This window comes from Kogia breviceps, chromosome 2 (genome assembly GCF_026419965.1).
Source record: "Kogia breviceps isolate mKogBre1 chromosome 2, mKogBre1 haplotype 1, whole genome shotgun sequence".
Lineage (NCBI taxonomy): Eukaryota > Metazoa > Chordata > Mammalia > Artiodactyla > Physeteridae > Kogia > Kogia breviceps.
This window is the reverse complement of record NC_081311.1, coordinates 117972802-117986657: the sequence shown is the minus strand read 5'-3', so window position 1 is coordinate 117986657 and position 13856 is coordinate 117972802.

The window sequence follows — 13856 nt, the reverse complement described above, 5'->3', positions numbered from 1 at the left end:
CTCTCTCTCTCTCTGAGAGAGACATATATGTCTATATGCATATATATATTAAATTTGTACAAAGTACATTATAGGTCTTCAAACTGTAAACAGTAACTGTAATGGTTCTATATGTCTGTGTGCATATATATATATAAAATATAATTTTCCTACGGGAAAAGTAATCTTTAAAGCTTAATTTTAGAGAAAAGAATAACAACGTTAACAATCATGACTTTAGTAGGTGTTCTACACCCTAAGTGGGTTTAAAGAAAATATATATATATTTTTTTTTCATTTCACATTTCAGATGAATTCATTATTATTTTCACATAGATCAGATACAGGCCCACCTCAGTGGCTTTCTAGTGGATAATTAATTTCTTAGTAGAGTGCTCGAAACAAAAGGACAGTAACATTCAGAGGATTTTAGTAATAACGGCCAGAGTGATGCTGGTGATTTAGAGCCAAGAGCGTTCTGCTCATTAAGGTACTCATAGCAAAAAACAGCCATCATTTCCCATGAGCCTGTTTTTGTAGGTCCCTGGCTTCTCCTGTGGCTTTGTTAAACACAGTAATCTTAAATGGGTTTATTGACTTTTCCAATCCATATTAGCATGCATCTCTTGTAAACAGCTGGTAGGAGGGACTTGCAGTCTTCCGTGGTGGGCAACTCTTACTAAAATCAGTAATAGAGAAGTGGAAGTAAAATCACAGAGGGGTAGAAAGCAAGCACACTAAAATATTAAACTCCCACTGTGAAAAGCTTTCCAGGGTATTTTTTTCCATATCAAAATGTGTTTTAAACACTTTTTGAGTATTATTATAATTAACTGTAGTCGCTTTGTAAGCAGTTCCTTTTGTAAGTGAAAAACCTACCATCTCTTAGAGGGTACTCATTTTTGACTTTGAGCTTGTAAGTGGATAATTATATTTATTGAGAGGTGATGCTCACTTGACCACTTGGTATTTTGGTTTAAACCAAGGGGAAACAAGGCAGGTGAAGTGTTTTTATTTATAAGGAAACAGATATTGCTATTGTGACTCCATTTCTCAGGCGCAGTTTGTTAACTAAATCTCTGTTTCCAGCAACTACAATGTTCTTCTCTTCCTTGTTCTTGGAAAATTAAAAGCTTCTACCTTAGAAAAGTGAGTGATACATTATCCACAAGCTCTAAATTGAACCCATTTGGAGCTATTTGCATCTTGTAGAACCTACAGCTGAGTGCTGTGCTCAGAGGTGTAATGAGAGGTTGTCACAACACACTGGAGGTGGCCCCATAACAAAATGATCCCCTGTCAATCCCCTCACAGGAAATGCTTTGGCAACCTGTAATTCGGCCCCAGTATTAACATCCTGCTTGGGTTTTGTTAAATGGCACCTTCTGGGAAGTAGAGCTGGGGAACTTGTGTTTAATAATGTTTTAAGAGGAATATTTGATGGAAGTTTTAGAAAGCATCACATGGGGTTAACAGTGATTTGTCATTTGCTTCTAATTAAAGGACCTAATCTCTTATCACTGAAGCAGTCGTTTTTTTATACTAAAGGCACAGATGTGAATGGAAACATATTAATGAGATGTCATACTACATAGTCATTTAGTGTTTTGTTTAACTTAAACATAGCAGAAAATGTGTGTCTAAGTAGACACATGTAATGACATCCTGATAGAATTATAATTTCCTGCATTTGCATAATCTTCAGTAAAATTCACACTAGGTTCACCTTGCATTACTAATTTCAGTTCCCAAATCTGCCTTTTTAGAAAATTAAAGGCTAGACCTAAGTACTAAAGAAGCAGAAAGGGCTTATTGTTAGCTTCCTTCAAATTAAAACTGGAATTGTAATTTAAATATTTGAGTGCCAAGTGTTCTACAGAGTGACAGGAACCATTCAAATTGACAGAAAGTTTTGCATTTCCTGCTATTTAAAATCTTCTATGCTAAATCATCCCAGGAGCTTGGCAGGTCTTTGGTCTGAGCTAGAGCTGAAATGTGACTTCTGGGTCTGGGAAACTGTGATTGATCCAGTGCCCTCATGTGTCCAGGTCCAAAATTCCATGAACTATAACTTCCAAGAGTCAGTCAAGTAATTAGGCAATGAGAGAAGCAACAGGAACAACCATATTTAACTACCCCCTGATGTATACCACGTGACTCCATTAGCCCAGCAGGACAGCTCTGGATGTGAGTTAAAATCAGGTGATCTCAAAATAGTTTAGGGATGTGGAAAGACATTGAAATTGAATAGCTCGGACATTGACAATGAATACCTCAGATTAATAGTGTGGTTGCCAGTAGGAAAACCTAATTATTCTAAGGCCTGGTTAAAAGGTATTTCAGAAAATATCTTCCAAGTTCTGTCAGCATGGCATATTGTGCTTCAGGGATCCCATTCATTTAGTTAAAAAATATTCATTGAACCTTATCGTCAGCCAGACATTGCTAGGAACAAAATGATGATTTTCTCTACTCGCATACATAACAACAAATATTTTTTACATGAGTAAGTAACTTTCTACTAATACAAATAAAATGAAAGTTGTTTTTTCAGAAAGATGAGAAACAATCAATTCAATGGACTTTTTTTTCCTTTTTGCAAACCTGTCATCCCTTTAATTGTTCTTAAGCTCAGCTAGGGTCTAAACATCATAGTAGCTTCAAAAGTCTCACTTGGCTACACACAGGTACTTACCCACGCCCAGTTAGATACAAAACAACCTACCAGATTAAAAGGGAATAGATTTTACAGTTTAAAAAGGCGAACTATATATGAAGTGCAGACTACAGTTGGATTAATTTTGTAAAAGGTGCTAGCCAGCAAGGATAATTCGGGTATTCAAATAAGTAGTTGTGAAATTTCACTGCACAGAAATTGTACATAGAAACTTATAAATGTAGATTCTTCTGCCTGATCCTAAGGGATTTCAATTCAGAAATATTGAGTCTTAACTGGAATTTGGCCTTTTCCACAGGCTCCAAAGATTATTACGAGTTAGCACATGACCAGGCTTGAAATACTCTGTTTGGTTATCAATTTTCATATTAAAGTTGTTTGGGGCAAACTCACTGTAAACTTTAATATTACTGACAAAGATGGTTTTATTATTCATATATACAGAATGAGAGCTAATATGTGTACTTTTTCATTTATTTAGTACATTAAGTAGAGTTCAATTTCACATTTGTAATTCCCAGAAGGCAGATAAAAAGTTTTTTGGTGATTTTCCTATACATTTTGCCATATTATTTTCTATAGGCAAGCCCTAGCAAACATACTATCTTCATGGGGCAAAGGTGCTACTCAATATCAGGAAAAATAATTAACTTGGAAACCAAAAGCAATCAATTTTGTGATTGACAGTTGTGGCAGGTTTTCTTGACCCTTTTGAATTTTTAAATTTATTCTTTGAATTTTAGTGAAAGCCAATGGTATTTAGGTATACTTGTGGAAGCATCATATTTTAAATTTATTTTTAAATTATTTTTATTTTAAATTAAAACTGTTATTGATATATTTGTAAATTCACATACATTTATAAAAAATTAAACAGAAAGATCCTGAATATGTTTATCTAGTTTCACCCAATGGTAGCGTCTTACAAAATTATAGTAACACACAGTAACCAGTATATAGATATTGGTACAATCCACTGTTTTTCAGATTTCCCTGATTTTACTTGTGTTTATTTGTGTGTGTGCATTTTTTAATGGTATCCCTTTATTACATATTTTTTCACTTTTGACACTTTGTACTACTTTTCTGTCTTTTGTATTAAAATTAGACAAGAGAATATAAACTAACTTAACAGAACACATGAGAAACTACCACTCAACTCTAATAATAAGGTTGAAATTCATTTGTGTATCCCTTATGTATTCCTTCTCCTTCCTCTCCCCTTGGAGGTAAACACCATCTCATATTCAATATTTTAATATTTCACTACATATATAGTTAGAAATAAGCAATACATGTTAAAGTTTTGCACATGTCAAACTCTAAACAAATGGTCATAAAGTACCTATGGTATTCTGAATGTAAGCATAACATAGTGTATGTATGTACCTTAAGTTGAGCCTTGAGGTGATTTCCATTTTACCATGATTACAACTGAGGCTGCAATGGACTTTCCAATACATGGGTAGATGTTGGAGAGTTTCTCTGAATGTATGAATAGTAGTGGACTTGTCAGATGATAGGGTAAGGGCATCTTCAACTTTCCTGAAAGTTTCCTAAAGTTTCCTAAATAGTTCTCTATACTGGCTGTATATTTACACTCAAAAGAAGTGTACTGGAGTTCTGGTTTGTCTACATCATTGCATTGTCTAACTTTTAAATTCTTTCTCAATCAGATAGGCTCTGTACTTTTCAATTATAAAACCACAATTCCCACATTTGTAAAATGAAAAGAATAATAATATCTATTTCACAAGTTGTGATTAATTCTAAATGTGAAAATACATATGAAAGCACTTAGCACACTGTCTGACACACAAAAGAAGTTCATGTGTTTTATATCAAAATGTGAAAAAGTGCAAAGTGTTCTGCTTTAAACTCAGTTGATCAGGATGATATGTTTGGTGATGCTTAATTATAACCCCTTGCATTGGGGTTGATGGTTGAACATGATATTTAATGACAGCAGACTCATGCAGTATAGCACTGATTCTGACTGTTCTTGGAGCCTAAGTGAACAATACTCCTCCAACCCCCCAAAAGTCTATGACCTAGTCCTACCTTAGGAGACATGAGACTGTCAGAAATATAAAAATACTAAGACTCTGTGAGCATCTAGAAGATGTGGTCCTCTAACAGGAGACTGGAGGCAGATAGATGGAAAGGCAAGGGTAAATGAATGAGTTACAGTGTTACCTTGAGATTCTAGAATCCTCTCACATCCTGAGGACATGCCAAGGACTTAGTTTCTGGGAGCAAATTAGGTTTGATCTCCAGCCACATTTTTGGCTATCCAGGATTGCCTTTGTTGTCCTTAGCAGAGTGTGTGTCCGCTGAAGAGAGAAATGAACATCTAGCAGAATGAATGTCTGGCTGTGAACGTGAGGTTGGTGAATAGGGTCCAACAGCTCAAGCTATTAGAATGATTAGGAATCTAGTATATTTTCAAAGATGAGCAATAATATCTTTGCTCAGAGCTTAGCAGACTCCATCAGAAAATATTTTCCTGGAAGTAGTCAGCAGAACAATAAGCAGGCAATATGCAACTGTTGTTAAGAGAATGACCTCTGAAATCAGAAAGCTTTGCCAACTACCAACTGTGTGATCTTGGAAAAATTATGTAACCTCCTTTGTCAGTTTTCTCATCTTTAACAGTATTTACAATGTGAGTTTATTATGGGGATCAAGTAAGATATTTTATCAAAAGAAAAAAGTACACATGATATATTTTAACTTATCTATGAGAAAATTCTCCTGAAGGGGAATGTCTACACTGTACCAGAATTTCAGTCCACAAGGAGTAATTCTATGGTGACTTGGAAGTGACAAAAACTGAGAGAGAAACCAACTGAGCCACGTTACAGTTCAGAATAACTCAGCCAAATGTGAGAGACTAAGTGTGGCAGAATGGACAAAGTGAAATTTTATGCATTCGGAATTTTAAAACCTCAGAAAGAGTGAGTTAGAGAAGCTCTCCCAGCAGCCAAGCCCACTTATCAGGAGGTGATCAGTCAGGTTCCTGGAAGGAAACCAAAATCACCCAGCTCTGGGATTTAAAGAGACTTTATTTACAGAGGTATGAGTAGGGTTAAAGGAATTCTCAAAGAATGGGAACAGGAACCCAGGGAATAAGGAGAGCAAGAAACCACTGCTATCCCTGGCCTGAAGTGGCAAGGGAGAGACTGGTGTTTCCAGAGCTTAGGGAGAGCTAGAGCCTCCAGAAAGGAAGGCTCCTCCAGAAAGGAAAGCCTGACAGAAGCTGTGGCTGAAAAACTGCTCCTCGGAACTCCATGTGTTTAAAAATCACCTTGGGTTATTGTTAAAGGGCAAGTTCTGTTTCTGTCTCTTTATGGTATTTTAGCCCATATTCTGCAGTTTTAGAAGCCCGCAAGTGATTTCCATGCTACCTGTTCCATCCTTGGGCCACGCTATAAGAAGCAAGGTCATAGAGAAACTTAGTCACTGCCACACCCAGGGCATCCAAGCAGAGAGGCATCCGGAAAAGAAGTGCCCCTTGTCCATGAGTTAATAACTGATGATCTTTTTTCTCCTATAACCTATGGAAACTATATATAGGATATAGTGTCCTGGTGTAAATTGTATTCAGAGTAGGTGAGACCAAAGGTCCCTTTTCTCTATATTATACTATAGTGTAAGACTCATTAAACCAAAACTAAAATTACATTTAGGGAAGTGAACAGAACATAAAGAAAAACATGATTACAAATGCAGTCTTAAGACATATTGCCATGAAACAAGCATCATGTCTTCAAGACTTACTACAATTAGGCTTAGCGAAAGAATGGAAAACATAGACACCGAAATACTGTTGTGCCTATTTCTGGATAATAGAATATGTACAAGGGATTTTTATTTTCTTCTTGTTTAGATCTATTTTTCATTGTTTTTACACTCAACATGTATTATAATTGTTGCAAAAACAATATAAATTACAAAAATGGACAATTACAAATATTTGATAATGTTTAAATTCAAAAGAAGCTTTCTGTGTATAGTTCTATTAAGTGACAGATACCTCTAATATTTCAAGAAAAATACTTAAAACATGAATCATTACATTACTCACATGTGCAAAGCCTTCAGAGTGTCATAGTAAAATAAACTTTTGTATCATAAATAAATCATCCAAGTTGAGACTGAAAGCTTCTATATTGCTTCCCAAAGCTATTGATAAAACAAGTACTTTATAGAAAATGAGTTGCTGGAGAAACGAACACACTGTACCACTTATTACAGATGATTCTTTACCTGGTCAGTCAAACATGGGTGTTATTATATACACAGAATAGAGGAGGAAAAGACCATAAGCTATTAACACAGGGACAGAAAAAGAGCTCTTTCTCCCGAGCTGTGGGATTGTCCTATAATTCAACATTTGACTCTGTTCTTCCCAATCCTTCATTCAAATAAGACAGCACTTCTTATTGCCTTAAGAGTCACTTTTTTACAGCTGACTTCTACAACTCTTAACATCTACTTTGTTATAGATTCCAAGTTTCTTTAACATTTCTGAGCATTTTGATATGGTTCTTCTGTTGATGTCTACTTTTGAAAAGAAAAGAATGGGGGAGGAGGCAAAGGAAATAAAAAAGTAAAAAAAAAAAAAAATCATCAAAGAAAGATGCAAGTGTATCTGCTACTTTCCTAGGTCTTATATGGGGAAATAAGCATAAGTGAGATTAAAACTGAACAAATAAACAAGAATCAGAGAATCATTCTTGATGTCAGTATCTTCAAAGTCTTGAGAGAAAATGATTTTAAAGTTACTAACATTAAATGGCATGGCAAAACAAAGGCATCTCCAGAAAAGTGAAGACCCAGAAAATTTCCCTACTCAAAGCTGTACGTGAAATAAATTCTAAAGCTGGCACTCCAGCAAAATAATTTTTTAAAAAATTAAAAAAAGAAGATATGGAACATAAGAAAGAAGGTTAAGAAAAAACTAGAAAAGAGTAAATACATTGCTAAGACTAATTTTTTGTGCACAATTATAAAATAATGAATTTTCTAAAAGTAAAACTCTTTGAATTAAACATGGTGATAGAAAGTGGGGGAAGGAAAATGAAAGTATGTTAATGAGATTCTTACATTGTGGGCAGAGAGGAGATGGGAAAAAGACAATGGATAGTGAATAATCCACATGTCAATCCCTTGTTTCTGCCTCTCTTGAGCATTGCTTTGGAAGTTAAATTCTATGATAATATCAAGAAGAAAAATAGAGACAAGAAAAAGATAAAGGAAAATGACACCATTATTTCTAGATGATATAGTAATATTTCCAGATGATCTGAGATGACATACAAACAACTAGAAAAGAAAGTTCAATAAGATACCTGATATGAGATCAAAGTTAAAATTAGTAGCTTTCTTAAACATCAAGAATATACAATAGAAAATGTTAAGGAAAAAAGAGTCCATATACAAATATATAGCAAAACCAAAAAAGCCAAATATGTAAAATAAATATGAAAAGAAATGTGAAAATTCTCTATTAAAATAACTACAAAATATCCTTAAAGATGTAAAAGAGAAAATATTTGCAAATGATATGGCCAATAAGGGGTTAATATCCAAAATATATAATCAGTTCATACAACTCAATATCAAAAAATGAACAACCTAATTAAAAAATGAGCAGAAGACCTTACTAGACATTTTTCCAAGGAAGATATGCATATGGTCAACAGGCACATGAAAAAATCTTCAACATTGCTCATCATCAGAGAAATGCAAACAAAACCACAATGAAATATATCTCATACCTGTCAGAATGGCTATCATGAAAAAGTCTACAAATAACAAATGTCAGCCAGGATGTGGGAAAAAGGGAACACTAGTACACCATTAGCGGGAATGTAAATTGGTGGAGCAACTATGGGAAACAGTATGGAGGTTCCTCAAAAAACTAAAAATAGAACTACCATATGTTCCAGTAATTCCACTCCTGGTATATACCTGAAGAACAGGAAAACACTAATTTGAAAAAAATACATGCACCCAATGTTCATAGCAGCATTATTTACAATAGGTAAAATATGGAAGCACCCTAAGTATCCCTCAGCAGATAAATGGATAAAGAAGATGTGGTATATATACACAATGGAATACTACTCCGCCATAAAAAAGAATGAAATTCTGCCATTTGCAACAACATGAATGGACCTAAAGGGTGTTATGCTTAGTGAAATAAGTCAGAAAGACAAATACTGTATGTTATTACTTATATGTGGAATCTAAAAAAAATAAAACGAATGAGTATAACAAAACTGAAATGGACTCACAGATTTAGAGAAAAAAATAGTGGTGACAAGTGGGGAGAGCCAAGATAGGTATATGAGATTAAGAGGTACAAACTACTATGTATAAAATAAACAAGCTGAAAGAATATATTGTGCAGCTCAGGGAATATAGCGAATAGTTTATAATAACTTTAAGTGGAGTGTGGTCTACAAATATATTGAATCACTATGCTGTACATGAGAAACAAATATAATATTTTAAATCAATTATACTTCAATTAAAAATGAACATGTAGGGCTTCCCTGGTGGCGCAGTGGTTGAGAATCCGCCTGCCGATGCAGGAGATACGGGTTCGTGCCCTGGTCCGGGAAGATCCCACATGCCGCGGAGCAACTAAGCCCGTGAGCCATGGCCGCTGAGCCTGCGCGTCCGGAGCCTGTGCTCCGCAACGGGAGAGGCCACAACAGTGAGAGGCCCGCATACCGCAAAAAAAAAAAAAAAAAAAAAAAAATGAACATGTAAAAGGAAAGCAGAATAAGTGGAAAACATATATTATGTTCCTAGATAGAAAATCTTAATATGTGAAATGTCAATTCTCAGTAATAACACCAATCTGTACATTTCTATGCTATTTCAATTGAAATAGCCACAGAATTTTTGTAGCCTAATATTTTGATTCGAATTCCTCTAGAACAGAAAATACAAGCCAATGATAATCCATAACAATATTTTAAAATTATTTACTAAACACTTGTATAATGTGTATTATTTCCGTTTCATTATTCTAAGTGATTTATAGAAGCTAACTCTTTAAAACATTTATGAGGTAAGAATTATTTCCCTCCATTTTAGGGATTATACACATATAGAAGCACATACATATGAAAGACTTCATGACATATTGTTAGGAATAATCAAGTTACAGGAACATACTGATTTTGTAATGCCTCCATATATATGTCAATTATTTGAAAACACATGTTATATTTGTAGGTTTAAACACACACACACACACACACACAAACACACATATGCATGTTGTATCCATTATATCCACTATGTAAAAATACATACATATATAGATACATACAAATATATACACACAAAATACATGCACTTTTTATAGTTAGAAATGATAGGAGGGATGTTTAGTTAGCAAAATTCAGAAACTTAAAATCATCAAATCTTCCATTGAACAAAGTCTTTTTTAAATTCACAAGTAGCCAATTTGCATCTCCTGATGGAGAGCCTGAGATCAGCTAATGGATATTCCTTAGGAAAGAATTGAAGGTATATATTCCTAGAGACCTAAGCTACAAACTTGTGTTTTCTATGAAAACTAAAACCAACATATGTCTCTATCCTCTATTTAAACAATCCTATATATAATCAGACATATTTTTGTCCCTTTTGTGTTTCTATTGTGATAAAATTTAAAAAAAAATACTTAGCTGCTTGTTTCATGTAATACTTGTTCCAAGAGATAATGATGGAAACTAACTAAGCACCTTAGTTTTCAAGATTGACAGCTTACTCATCAATACCCAGGGCTCAGTGCCCATGATCCATAGCTCTAACATCATAAACCCTGCCCATCCCACCCAGGCTCTGTCTTCAAGACCTAGCCTAGAATCCTCTGGAACAGGCACAAACCCTGTCAAGGTAGCATTCTTTCTTACTGCACAATCTTAGCTTTTTTTCCATCAGCAGGTGTTTCTGGTGGTCTTGTAGGGAATTGATGGTAGACACCTGGTCATTGCAACACCAAAAGGCTCTTGATATGAACTGATGCCTAGTAAGACTTTATTACCTATGAAACAAGTGATACATCATTATTATTTCAGTAACAATACGTCTTTTCCCAGCTATAGATACTGGGAAGGCCTCTTTCCTTCTTTTCCAGTAACACTTCATTAATCTCTACCTCAATTGCCTAATCACTGTGATACATTAATAAATAACATGGTAACACTAAAATTGGTGTATCTAACATCAAATTCATCAGTTCATAATGAATTTCATCCTTCCTACTGAGTTCTATATTTTCTTCTGTCTTATTCTCAGATCTCAGATGTGTGGTGATTGGTTTCTATTTTGTACTATTTCTAAGAATTTCTCCACAGGAAGGTGTGATTCTAAATATCAGTCAAAAGAAATTACAAGCTAAGACTGTGGTGTCAGGCACCTATGAAAATATGTACGTTTTTCTTTTCTGGTAAAGGAAAACATAACATTTGTACCTATCAATACCTCAGCTTGAGGTAGTTGTAGGATGAGAGTTAGAGCCAACCATCATATTTCTCTGTCTGACCTCCCCCTACCTCCACCCAGTATATAGGGTGGAGTTCTACTTGTCTCTAAAACAATTGTTGGGATTTCCACAGGGACACCATATGAGGAACCACCTCATACTGCCAGCAGGTGGAATATAAATCTTTTCCATTGTTTCTTTACTGGCTCATTGTGATGATGCTTCCATTAACTGCCAGTAACTAAAGGAATCACACCAATATCTGCATAGGTTTCAACTGCTGCTTAGGCTCATAGAAGTCAAGAGAAGGCTACTATTGCCTAAGGCCAGAATCATGGATACCTTTGCCAGTAGCTCACATTTTCTCTAGCCCTAGTCCTAAAGGGATCACTGCCATCCCCAGCATAGCTACTGCAGGCAGTAATACTATGGCCATCATCTCTAACGCAGCCATCTGCCATTGCCGAGCTTACTTCAACCATAAGACGTCCACCAGTGGTGAGATAGTGCTTTCAGTGTCCATGGGAATGATAGAGAAATGAGGCTTATTCATTCACTGTACCCCTTCCTCAAGAGTCAGGCCTGAGTGCACAGGAGATAGGCCAGTGGAGATAGGAGTGAGCCTCACTCTTGATGAACACAGCCTTTTTCTTCCTCCCTCCCTCCCTCCCTTCCTCCCTCCCTTCCTTCCTTCCTTCCCTCTCTCTCTTTCTTTCTTTCTTCAGCTGTACTCTCTTTTCATTTAAAGTGTTCACTGTCCACATACCCACATTCAAACAGTCCATCCAAATTGACTTATAATTAGCCCATTTGACCTGGCCTTCAGATAAGTGCAGATCTCCTTGAAATCTAAAATGATGTAATGTTCAAGCTGAATATTAAAAAAAAAAAAAAAAAAAATGGTGGGGGGTTTGCCTGATGGTGCAGTGGTTGAGATTCCGCCTGCCAATGCAGGGAACATGGGTTCGTGCCCTGGTCCGGGAGGATCCCACATGCCGCGGAGCGGCTGGGCCCGTGAGCCACGGCCTCTGGGCCTGCGCTTTCGGAGCCTGTGCTCCACAACGGGAGAGGCCGCTGCGCTGAGAGGCCCGCGTACCGCAAAAAAAAAATAAATAAATAAAAATAAAAAATGCTGTGGAAAGGAAAAGGAAATTTAGAAAATTGTCTTCTATCTGCTTTGTATTTCAGAAACTGCTCTCAAAATAAGTTCTAAAGGAAAAAAAAGGAAGAAACAGACACAAATACTAGTATCATGCTGAAAATAGTAAAAAAAAAAAAATGATTGTACATACATTAGGTTTATAGTAGAATTTACAAAATGGCAAGATAAAGCAGCTACAAGGTGTTCTGCCAGCAGGCTGCACAGTGCTGACTTCTGCAGTGCAGGTGAGTCTGTGCAGCAAATCCTTGGGAAAGAGAATGGTGGGGTCTGATGTTAGCAGTGGTGGAGCAACCCCCTAGGGAAGGACTATATGGTAACACAATAATAACTGCAGGGTAGACACCAGAGGTAACGTGGCTGTTAGCTCTATTTGAGAAATCAATTAGGTAGACCACAGCAAAACTGAAAAAAAGAGTTGTTTGATATTTTAGTAGATAAACTCACTAGGAAACTTGAAGTTGAGTTTAAGGGAAATGCTATGAGGAAAAATATTACTTTAGTATTAGTATACTAATATACTAGGAAAAATACTATTAGGAATTTTAGGAGGAGCTGAGTCAGATGTTAAGAGCAAGATATTTATTGCTTATGTAAAAATGGCTTGAGGAACACTGTTTTTCAAAATCGTAAAAATGATGGATCAGGAATTAGAAGAAGGCTTAGAAATGAAGCCAAATTTCTTTCTTTGAGAGCAGTCATTCTCTGGTTTGCAGAACTGCAATTCTTGATTAAGAATTTCTGTAAGCTGGGTGTTGGGAGAGTTTGGAGAAATGGTTGTGAGAATCATTGCCCGACAGTAGCCTTCCTTCTGAAAAATTCTTGCTTCCTTTGAGCTTCTATTTCTTCACATATAGAGAAAAGAGCATCTAACTTTCAGATTTGTTTTGAGAGTAAACAATGTACCTAAAACTGCATAAGGTCATCTAACACTGATTTCTGTTTTGAAAACAACTATTCACTAAAAACATAATGGATTTTTAATTTTTAATTATTTTCCCAAGTTAGTATTTGAAAAGTTTCTATCCTACAGGAAAGTTGAAAGAATGGTACAGTAAACATATGTAAATTCTTCACCAAAATTCAATTGTTAACATTTTGCCATATCCATATTCCTTTCACTCCATTGTGTTGTCATTAAAATACCTTAGGATGCATCTTCTAGGACTAAAAATATTCTTCTTCTACATAACCACATATGTTAAAATATTCCAGAAATTTAACATTGATCCAATTATCCAATGTTCATCCCATATTCAATTTTCCCTCATCACCCTAATAATGTTCTTTGTAACTGTTTTTGTTGTTTCTTTGTGTTTTCATTGTTTTTGTTTTGTGTTTATTCCAAAAAGCAATCAAGGATCACATGCTGCATTTACTGTTTCCCAGCATTTTTGAAATTAATAACACTGATATTTTAAGTCTCCAAGCCCACTATCTCTCAATTTGGATTGTCTGATTGTTTTCTCATGATTAGATTCTAATCACAAATAGGATCTTGGATTTTGGTAGGACTACTGCTTAGATAA